The following is an 11,968-nucleotide window of genomic DNA, read 5'->3' as shown; positions in this document are numbered from 1 at the left end:
TGACCCTTCGCCATGCAACATTAGCATCACGGTTTTACGCCCCCGCACTGCAACGGGGAAGGCTTAAGACTAGTTTATACTACTATAGCTTGAAACTCTTAGCAGATATTCTTATTATTATTATTATTTAGATAAATATTGTATATTTGTTAGAGATAGCCTTTGTATTATTTAGGTGTATCGTTTCCATATTTACAGATTAGGGTTAGCTTGTATTGTTCCCTATATAAAGGGATTCTCTTTATCAATAATATGATCAGAGAATTTCCCCATAACCTAAACTTTTATGGTATCACAGCCTTAACCTTCTTTTTCTCTTCATCCTAGGGTTTCGACTCTAAACCTGTCGGCAGCCCCTCCCTCTTTGTTCCTGTTCTCCTGCCTTCTTTTCACTTCTCAGCCATGAATGACAAGCCTGATTCCTCTGCTGCCGCCACCAAACCAACAACCCTACATCCAGCTTACTCAGTCACAAATATCCAGTCCAAGATTCGCACCTTGGACGGGTCCACGGTGACCTACTCCTCGTGGGTACAGCTGTTCCAACTTCACGTTGTTGCGTACAAGGTTGCCGATCACATTGACGGCATTGATCCTCCACCTAAGGCCGACCCGTCTTACGCTCAATGGAAAGAGCTTGATGCCCTTGTCCTGCAGTGGATACTAAGCACTGTTTCGGACAACATTCTGCCTCGGATTCTGCCCAACACAACTTCAGCCAAACAGGCTTGGGATAAACTCGAAAAGATTTACCTCAGTAATAAGAAAGCCCGAGCAGCCGCACTAGAAACTCGATTCTGCAATCTTTCCCTCTCAGCTTGTGCATCTCTGGATGATTACTGTCAACAACTGCAGAGCCTTGCCACACAACTTGCAGATGTCGATCACCCTGTCACCAATGCACGATTAGTCTTACAACTGGTTCGCGGTCTTCCTGCTGAGTACAACACCACCGCCTCATTTATCAATAACAAGGAAGCCGACTGGGATCTTGCTATTTCTCTCCTTCAAGATGAGGCCATTCGTATTGAAGCACAAAAAGGCACCACTTCCTCTATTATGGTTGCAGCGAACTCTAGCAGCAACTCCTCACCACAGCCGGCTCTCACAACCACTTCTTCTGATCACCCTACCGAGTCTACTACCAGCAACCAATCAAGGGGAAGAGGCCGCGGACGTGGCAGACGAGGTGGTGGTCGCCGCGACAACCGGGGTGGTGGGGCTGGCTACGGCCGCTCATTCTGGACAGCAGGGAATCCTTCTGCATACAACTCACCATACCCCAATTGGGCCTGGTGGACTACACCCCCCTGCCCCTACCCAACCCAAAACAATTGGCGGCCCACTAATGGTTCAGCCTTTAACCAATCAGCCCCTACTAATGCTCCAGCCCACTTTGCTGCTCCGGGCCAGTACTCTTCCCCTCAGTTTGGGCCGCAACAATATGGGTACGATGCCTTGAGCCCATCCGATCTAAGTGCAGCCTTTTCCAATATGCAGATGAACCCGAACAACTCTTGGACTAATGACATAATGGATACTGGAGCAGGCTCCCATTCGGCACGTGATTCAGGTAAAATAATTCTTCCCAGTTCATGTCTTGTACGCAGGTCAATTATGGTCGGTAATGGTACTTGTATTCCAATTAAAAGCACGGGCACTGGCTTCCACTCTTTACCAAATCGAACATACATTTTACCCGATATCCTTCACAGCCCTCATATCATTAGAAATCTTATTTCTGTACGACGTTTCACTCGTGATAATAATGTGTCTATTGAATTTGACCCGTTTGGTTTTTCTTTGAAGGATCTTTACACTAAACGGACTCTCTCAAGACACAACAGTACCGGGGACCTCTATCCTTTCACTCCACCACAACTACCTCCGCAAGCATGCTTTCTTTCAACTCCAACACTACCTTGGCACGAGCGTCTCGGCCACCCTGGGAATCAAGTTTTAGATTTATTACATCGTACTTTCAATTTTTCGTGTAATAAAAATAATTTATCTAATGTTTGCAATTCATGTCAACTTTCAAATAGTAAACGTTTACCCTTCTCAGTATCAAATTCTTTTACTTTTGCACCTTTTGACATAATACACTGTGATTTATGGACCTCCCCAGTCACGAGCAAAACCGGTTACAAATATTACATGGTGCTCGTTGACAATTTCTCCCACTTCGTTTGGGTTTACCCACTTAAATTTAAATCCGAGGCCTTTCCTACCTTTGCTAAATTTCATACGCTAATTCTTACACAATTTCAACGTAAAATAAAAACTTTCCAATGTGACCTTGGGGGCGAATTCGATAACCATGCCTTTAAAAGCTTCGCCACCCACCATGGCCTATTATTTCGCTTCTCTTGCCCCCAAACATCTTCTCAAAACGGACGGGCCGAACGTATGATTCGTCGTCTAAATGACATCATACGCGCCCTCCTAATCCACGCAAACCTACCCCCCATTTTTGGGTCGAAGCCCTTCACACCGCCACATACCTCCATAACATATTACCCACCAAACGATTAAATTTCTACACACCTACCTTCGCCCTCTATCTTCGTCACCCCGATTACGAGCATTTACGCGTTTTTGGGTGTGCTTGCTACCCCAACACTTCTGCCACCCAACCCCATAAACTTCACCCTAGAGCCATCCGTTGCATTTTCCTTGGTTATCCTCCGGACTTCCGAGGATACCGGTGCTTTGACCCTACCACTGGTAAAGTCCATATTTCCCGTCATGTTACTTTTGACGAAACCACATTTCCCTATACCATCCCACAAACGCCCACCACTTATCATTTTCTTGATGACTCACCCCCTCCCGGTTTCTCATTCATCCCTCCTTCACCTACCACTCGGCCTTCACCTGTCACTCCCTATCCGATCACTTACAGTCGTCGCCCTCGGCCTCCTCCTCCTACCTCTTCCATCCCACCCTCCACGGACCAACCTCCACCCACACAACCCACAGCCTCACACCAATCCGGCCCACCTCCTATTAACCAACATCCCATGACTACACGTTCCAAATCCCGTTCCACATCCACTTCTATCCATCTCACTCCCAATACCATCTCACCGGTCCCCAAAACCTATGCCAAGGCCTTTGATGATTTTAATTGGTTGAGTGCCATGAGGACCGAATTTAATGCTTTACAGGATAATGATACTTGGGAACTCGTTCCCAGACCGACTGACCGCCCCGTAATACGTTGCATGTGGCTATTTCGACATAAATTTCGGTCTGATGGTTCTTTGGAACGTTATAAGGCCCGTTTGGTTGTCAACGGGAATTCTCAGACTGTCGGGATTGATTGTGAGGATACGTTTAGTCCGGTTGTTAAACCAGCGACTATCAGGACTGTTTTATCTTTAGCAGTCACCAGGAATTGGCCGATTCATCAGCTAGATGTCAAAAATGCTTTCTTACACGGACATCTGAATGAAACAGTCTATATGCACCAGCCCCCGGGCTTCGTTGATCAACGGCATCCTCAGTTTGTATGTCGCCTTAAAAGGTCCTTGTATGGTCTCAAACAGGCGCCACGAGCATGGTATACACGGTTTTCAACTTTTATCACATCGCAGGGGTTTAAAAGCAGTGCATGTGACCACTCTTTATTTGTTTATCAGCGGGATCCCGCTAATATTGCTTATTTATTGCTATATGTCGACGATATTGTGTTAACAGCTTCTAATGACATTTTGCTTCGAGATATCATTGGCACTCTCTCGCGAGAGTTTGCTATGACCGACTTAGGGCGTCTTCATCATTTTCTTGGCATCAAAGTTGATCAACTGTCTACCGGTCTCTTTTTATCACACATCAGTATGCAAAGGAAATCATTGGGCGTGCCAACATGACTGCATGCAAGCCCTGTCACACACCTGTGGACCTCTCGTCCAAACTCAGTGCATCTGACGGTCCCCCTGTAGCCGATCCCACTTTATACCGCAGCCTTGCGGGGGCCCTACAGTACTTGACTTTTACTCGTCCAGATATTTCCTATGCTGTCCAACAGGTTTGCTTATTCATGCATGACCCACGGGAACCCCATTATGCTTTCATGAAGCGCATTATACGGTATATACAGGGTATGCTTGATTACGGGATTCGTATTGTTAAATCAAGGAGTCATGACTTAGTTGCTTACTCAGATGCTGATTGGGGGGGTTGTCCTGATTCGAGACGTTCTACTAGTGGATATTGTGTGTTTTTGGGTAATAATTTATTGTCTTGGTCTTCGAAACGACAACCTACTGTTTCACGTTCGAGTGCTGAAGCCGAGTACCGTGGGGTTGCTAACGCAGTTGCGGAAGCCACTTGGATACGCAACTTATTACTTGAGCTGCATACACCTTTACAAAAGGTCTCCATCGTATATTGTGACAATGTGTTGGTTGTCTACCTCTCGGATAATCCTGTGCAACATCAACATACAAAACATGTCGAGATTGACATTCATTTCGTCTGTGAGAAGGTTCGAATCGGACACATTCGGGTATTGCATGTTCCATCTGCTCTTCTGATGCGTGTGTAGTGTAATATTATTTTGATGAGTATTTAAGCCCCTTTTTACACTTTTAGTCAAGTTTTAAATTTATAAAACACGATATTCACTAACACTAAACACACATATGGGCAAGTGCACCCATCGTGGACGTAGTATAGTGTTGGTAAGATACCGAGGTCGTCCAAGGACACAAGAGCTTTTAATACCGGTTTATCCTCAACGTCTAACCAAATCAAAAAGTGAGAAAAATATTTTAAACTAAGAAAAATAAAAACTAAGTAAATGCTGAAAAATAAAATAAAATAAAAAAACAGATAGACAAGATGAATCACTTGGATCCGACATGTGTATTAGTATAACCTTTGCTTATTTTCGCACTTTTGCACTTGTTTAAGAGATTATCTTAGTTATTGTAGTAGGCCCCTCTTTTGAAGGCGACGTTACCCTCAACCCAGTAGTTTGAGTCAGCAAGGATGCAATCCTAAAGGGTCGGATTATTGAAAGATAATGAATTAAGTTATTAATGCAAATTGTGGTAGGCCCCGCTTTTGGCGGTGACGTTACCCTCGGCTAAGTAGTCTGAGTCAGCAGGGATACAGTCCTAAATAGCCGGGTTATAGTATTAATAGTAGTTAACTTATGAGGGGGTCAAAGAGTTTGGATCCCCGCCATCCAATACCTATGGGCATTGAAGGAGATCCTACTAAAATTGACCCAGGTCCCAAGCAGGACCTCTAAACGCTGAACAAGGGCAAGACCCTTACCAAACCGTTCCCTTAACCCCCGACCAGGTAGCCAACATACCTCCATATAGACCGTGGAGATATGAATGGTGAAAATCTTTTATTTTATATAGACAGTAAAATAATGCCAAGACACCACGGACAAACGATAAGGAAAGATCACCTTCAACATAAGTAACTAGTTATTAAAGTCATTAATACAAAACCAAATAAAAAGTGCAAAAGATTAAAAATAAAAAGTATTATACTAAACACTTGTCTTCACCAAGTGATGTAAGAGACTTAGGCAAACATGGCCTTGATTGTCAAGAACTCTTACGATCAATCTTGGATCCCGAGACGACTCACACACTCTATGATGGACAATGGATGATGGTGGTGGATGATGGTGTTATGGTGGTGGTGGGTGGTGGATGAAGTGTGAGAGAGGTGGTGTGCCAAGGGATGAGAGAGAATGAAACCAAGCTCCTCTATTTATAGGCTGAACAGAAGGCTGGACACGGCCCCGTGTCCGCTGGACACGGCCCCGTGCCCGTCTGACATTCTCTCTCTTCATTAATTGTAATTCGCAATTACAATTAATGCGCCTGCTGTACTTTCACCACGCCCCCGTGCCCGCTGGACACGGCCCCGTGGTGGGCAATGGAAGCTTCTACTGGTTTGTCTTTTCTGCTGCTTCCTGGGCACGCCCCCGTGTTCGCTGGACACGGGGCGTGTTCAGACTCTGTTTCTTCTTCTTTGCCTTGGGAGGTGCCGTTGAGGGTCCGGGCAGTCTACTTTTGTTCCTTTTCTTGTATTTATGGTAGAATTAGTTGTCTTTTTGCTTCTTTTGTGATTTTGAGCTCATTTCATCCTGAAAATACAAAAGGAAGACAAAAACACTCTTTTTCCAACATTAGTACTTAAAAAGGGTTAGTTTTATGCCTTAATTGATGTGATTTATATGTTGCATTTTACACACATCAAATACCCCCACACTTGAACTTTTGCTTGTCCTCAAGCAAAACTCTTTAAATGTGGCTTACACTCCCAAATGGAATAGGTAGAAGAGAAGTTTTTTAGCTTGTCCTAGAGTGTCGGGAATCCAAGGTCTTTGTAAGTTTTATTTTTATTTATTTGCAATCCTATTCGTTATGATTTATTTTGAACGTTTCATAAGATAAATTACTTATTTGGGCATAGCATGCCTTATTAAAATTCCATTTATATACAAGTTCACATACCTCACGGGGGATCACTCAACACTCGGCCGAAGGTGTATATTTTTAGTGAATCACTCGAGAGCGGCATGGAACTTACGCCTTCCATAGGCTTGCCAAGCAATCAATCCTCCTCCTTTTTAACTTTTTACCTTTGTAAATATCAAGAGGACTTTTGGGGTGAAGGGTTAGGCTTGGGTTAAAGGTGGGTGGTTGGTTAGTGGTTAGTAAAAAGGGCGAAAATCGTAAAAAGCGTCGGTTTTCGTAAAATACCTTGTTTTTAGCGACTTTTTATTTTGAAGTATTTCTCCAAACAAGCTTTTATATAGCTTTTGTTTGTTTTTGACTTCATCATTTTTTTTTTCAACATAAAAAGGCGAGTTTACGAAAAACCGAGCTTGTTACTAAAATAAAGGGTGAAAAAAAAAATAAAAAGGTTTTTGGTGGGTAAAAAGGGTTTTTTGGGGTAATGAAATGAAAGGTTCAGGCTCAAAGGGGCTATCTAGGGGGATTTTTGGGTAGGTGAGAAAAAAAATGAAAATAATGGTTTTGAAAGAAAAATTGGTTAGTCCTAATGCCTCTATCATTTACTTACTTGGGTTTAAGTTGGTAAGGACCGGGAATGTATCGTCGTGGCAAGTTCTAGATTTGTAAGAACCAAGCGGCTATTCACACAAGAAACGAAAAATGAGCATTTAATCTAAATATGTATATTTTTATGCTCAATAAAGGCTCAAAACTTACTTTTGTGGGAATGGGTTTTTAATGTGATCAAGTATATATAATCAAATTTTAACTAAGCTTGTCATGCCGTTTCATAATTTTCTTATGTTGGTTCTTTGTTATCATGACGCTATCGGTTGTAAACTTGTAAAAATATAACCTTTTTAGAACTTGTTATTCCCAACTTAAACTAAGACAAGTAAATAAATAAATAAAAAAAATGAAAAAGTTTTTGAAAAAATTTGGGGTGTTTAGCGGTTCCAATAGAGTTTTGTGTAAGGCTTGTGTTTAGGATTTGCAAAATTCAAGGTTTTAGCATCCCCCCCACACTTAAATTACACATTGTCCTCAATGTGTCCAAAAATAAAGTTTTTGATTGATTAGAATGTGTAAAAGTGGGTTTAAAAAGCAAAGATTTATGTTACTGGCAGTCTGGACACGGCCCCGTGTTCATTGGACACGGCCCCGTGGTGAACTGCCAGTAACGAAAACTTACAGAAGATGAACACGGGGGCGTGTCGGCTGGGCACGGCCTCGTGTCTGGCAAAAATTTGCAGGTCAGTAACCAAACAGCAGGTCTGGGAGATGAACACGGGGGCGTGTCGGCTGGACACGTCCCCGTGTGGACAGTCTGTGAGCCTGAAAAATAGGTTTTCTCTCCCGGTTTCTCCATTTTGGGGCTGCAAGTGCTAATGTTTAGCACTCTAACCCTTGCATTGCACCTGTTTAATCACTCAATACCAACCAAACAAGCACAAACCATCCTAAATTACCATCGTCAAGTATCATCCAAGCATAAAGTAAAAATAAAACAAAGATAAAAAGTAATTAGAGAAAGTAAATTGTTCGACAAATGGCACGCAGGCCATGAATTGTTTGATAGATAGAAGGGCACTTAAACCTGTGGGCTCATCACCAACCAGCCCCTTGTTCTTTCAAGCCTCCTACTCCATGTCTTTATCACTACCATCACCTCCGCCCCCATGCCTCGCCATGTACTCCCGGATGCTACCGATATCATCTTGTATATCGTTAACGTTGCGCTCGATAGCTCCAACCCGGTGGTATGTGTTGTTGGCGAGATTGTAGGTGTTCCTTGTGCACATGAGGTTTTCCTGCAAAAGATCATGTAAACTTTGAAAGTTAGGAAAACCACCTCCTTGAGAGGAGGATTGACCCGGATCGCCTTGGGGTGGGTACTGAAAATGGGGATGTGGTGCATGAAGAACTAGAGCCTCTTGCGGGTTCCATGCATATCCTTGCGTCCTTTGAAAGCTCACCGTCCCGTCTTCCGCCTCATAAAGTAAGTTCATGGCTCGGCAAATGTGGTAATCGACCCGTCCCGACCATGGACTTCTCTCAAAGGATCTTGGGATATTCGTGAAATGCTTGAAAAGACGGTACACCCATCCCCCGAAGAAGATTGGTGTAGGAGCATGAGCAAGGCGATTCAGGTGCATGTTTCGCAGTAGGAGGTACGGAACATCGAGAGGCTTCTGGGTGTGGATGCAGTGAAGGACAACCAAATCTTTCAACCCAACAATGCCACTACTGTCGTGGCGTTGGTTCAGCGAGTACGTGAGGAGCCTGTGGATATAGCGGTATAGTGGGTCCCTCAGTTTGGTGCTTTTGGTGCTGCTTGGGTTGTAGATCCCTTCACCTATTTGAGCCCATGCGGCTTGGCGTTCAGTTGCATCCAAGTCTCGTAATCCCCCAGTATTCTCTTCATTCCCCGCTTCCTCATCACTGTATAGCCCTATGATAGATCCAAACTGTGCCATGGAGGTTGTGAACGTGGTCCCTCCACATCGGAATGTGGCTGCCTCATGGTCAAACGGTTCACATCTCGAGTTGAAAATGAAGGTGCTGTAGAACTCCATCGTGCATTGATGTACCGACCGTAGTCGGGTAAACCTCGTGAATTTAGACATCTGAAAAGAATACATAAAAATTAGTACGAAACAAGGAAAATCAGAGTGAAACTGCAAACAGTGGGCTGGACACGGCCCCGTGTTCAGCGGACACGGCCCCGTGTCCAGGCGTCTGTAACCCAAAAATTCCATTTTTCGTCCCGGTTTCGAAAATCTGAAAATTTTTAGCCCAATAGTAGCGGTTTCCCCCGAAAATGAAACCCTAAGTGTCATTTTTCCCAAAACAAACCGTTTACCCTTTCAATTTCGTGTTTTTCGGTTCAAGAACAAGGGTTTGGGGTTTTAGTTGGAAATCGGACAAATCTATCAACAATACATGCTTATTTACTTTCTACTACTCTAATCTAAACTACTACTAACAAATTTCATCACAAATTTTGAGTTCGATCCGGATGAATATGAAGAACCCTAGATTTTCCCCAATTTTTGATGTTTTAACTACATGCAAGTAACTAATCTAACTACTAAAGAGGATAGAATCATACCTTGACGTTGTTAGATTCGGTGGTGACGTTGAAAAACTGCAGAAAATCGCCTCAAACCAGAGCGTTTTCGGCTAAACGGGGCGTGTGGAATGGTGTAACTGATAGGAAAAGAGGGTTTTATCCCGACAGTTGCCTCGACACGGCCCCGTGTCCAGCGGACACGGCCCCGTGCCGAGCAAAGTTTTTGAATTTTTTTTTTATATGTGCTCGTGTGCATGCCCCTTATTTCCGAAAAATGGTTAGAAGATTTACCGGTTTTTAAACGTACACTTACCTGTAACATGTCGGGTATGAGTTTATTCGTTAACCGTTTGAAGTGAGATCTCCTCTTCCTCATCCTCAATGGATCCTCGGTAGAGTTTCAGCCGTTGGCCATTGACTTTAAATGGTGTCCCATTTCGAGTTTTAATTTCTACTGCACCGTGTGGAAAAACATGGGTGACGGAAAAAGGTCCTGACCACCTAGATTTTAACTTACCAGGAAATAATCGAAGTCGTGAATTAAACAATAGAACTTGATCTCCTACCCGAAATTCATTGGATTTAATATATTTATCGTGTAGATTTTTCATTCTTTCCTTATAAATTTCGGAGTTAGAATATGCATAATTCCTCAGCTCGTCTAATTCATTTATTTGACAAAATCGATTTTTACCGGCATTTTCCAAATCTAAGTTTACGTTTTTTATTGCCCAGTAAGCTTTGTGAGCTATTTCTACTGGCAAGTGACAACTTTTTCCATAGACGAGTTTATATGGGGTTGTGCCTATAGTGGTTTTATAAGCAGTTCGAAAAGCCCATAAAGCGTTGTCTAATTTGTCGGCCCATTCTTTTTTATTTATTCCTACGGTTTTTTCAAGTATTCGTTTTAAACCTCGATTAGTCACTTCGGCTTGCCCATTTGTTTGAGGGTGATATGCCGTTGAGACCCGGTGATAGACCCCATATCTTGTTAATATTTTTTCGAGTTGATGATTGCAAAAATGGGTACCTCTATCACTTATTAAAGCCTTTGGTGTCCCGAAGCGAGAAAACAGCTTTTTCAGAAATTTTACCACTACTCTCCCATCATTTGTTGGAAGAGCCTCGGCCTCCGCCCATTTAGACAAGTAATCGACTGCCACAAGTATATATTTGTTTCCCTTTGAAGGTGGGAAAGATCCCATGAAATCGAGTCCCCACACATCAAAGATTTCACATACGAGAATGCCATTTTGAGGCATTTCGTTTTTGGAAGAAATATTACTTGATCTCTGGCAGGCATCACATGTCTTTACAAGGTTTTGTGCATCCTTGTAAATGGTTGGCCAGTAAAATCCTGAGTCAAATACCTTTCGTGCGGTACTTGCGGCACCATGATGTCCTCCGTATGGACCTTCATGACAATGACGGAGAATTCTTCGTGCTTCATTACCATGGACACACCTTCGGATGAGCTGGTCGGCACACATTTTGAAAAGATAGGGGTCTTCCCAAAAGTAATGCTTTACATCAGCAAAGAATTTCTTTCTTTGGTGATGTGGCCATCCTTTGGTGACTATACCGCTAGCTAGGAAATTAGCGTAGTCGGCATACCATGGTTCTTGTCTACTTTCCATCATTTCCAAGGATTCCGTGGGAAATTTCTCGTTGATTTGCTCGTCTCTGGTTGTCTCCAAAGCTGGGTCTTCTAAGCGCGAGAGATGATCTGCAGCAGTGTTTTCTGCTCCTCTTTTGTCTTTGATTTCGATGTCGAATTCTTGGAGGAGTAGAATCCATTTGATCAAACGGGGTTTTGCGTCTTGCTTCTTGAAGAGGTACCTGATGGCTGCATGGTCTGTATAGACTACTGTTTTAGAAAGAACAAGATAAGAACGAAATTTATCGAAAGCAAATACCACTGCTAGTAATTCTTTTTCTGTAGTTGTATAATTTTCTTGTGCATCATTAAGAGTTTTACTAGCATAATAAATTGGGTGGAAATGCTTTTCTTTTCTTTGTCCCAAGACTGCTCCAACAGCAAAGTCACTTGCATCACACATGATTTCGAAAGGAAATTTCCAATCTGGCGCTATCATGATAGGTGCATTGACTAGCATTTCCTTGAGGGTTAGAAATGCTTGATTGCATTCCTTGTCAAAGATGAAGGGTGCATCTTTTTCAAGTAATTTTGTTAGAGGCCTTGAAATTTTTGAAAAGTCTTTGATAAATCTTCTATAAAATCCGGCATGTCCTAGGAAACTTCTGATTGCTCGTACGGAGGATGGAGGAGGTAATCGAGAAATAGTTTCTATTTTTGCTCGATCAACTTCCATTCCTTCGCTTGAGATTTTGTGACCGAGTACTATTCCCTCTGTTACCATGAAATGACATTTTTCCCAGT

Source organism: Helianthus annuus, chromosome 13 (assembly GCF_002127325.2).
Source record: "Helianthus annuus cultivar XRQ/B chromosome 13, HanXRQr2.0-SUNRISE, whole genome shotgun sequence".
Lineage (NCBI taxonomy): Eukaryota > Viridiplantae > Streptophyta > Magnoliopsida > Asterales > Asteraceae > Helianthus > Helianthus annuus.
Note: the sequence above shows the minus strand (reverse complement) of the source record.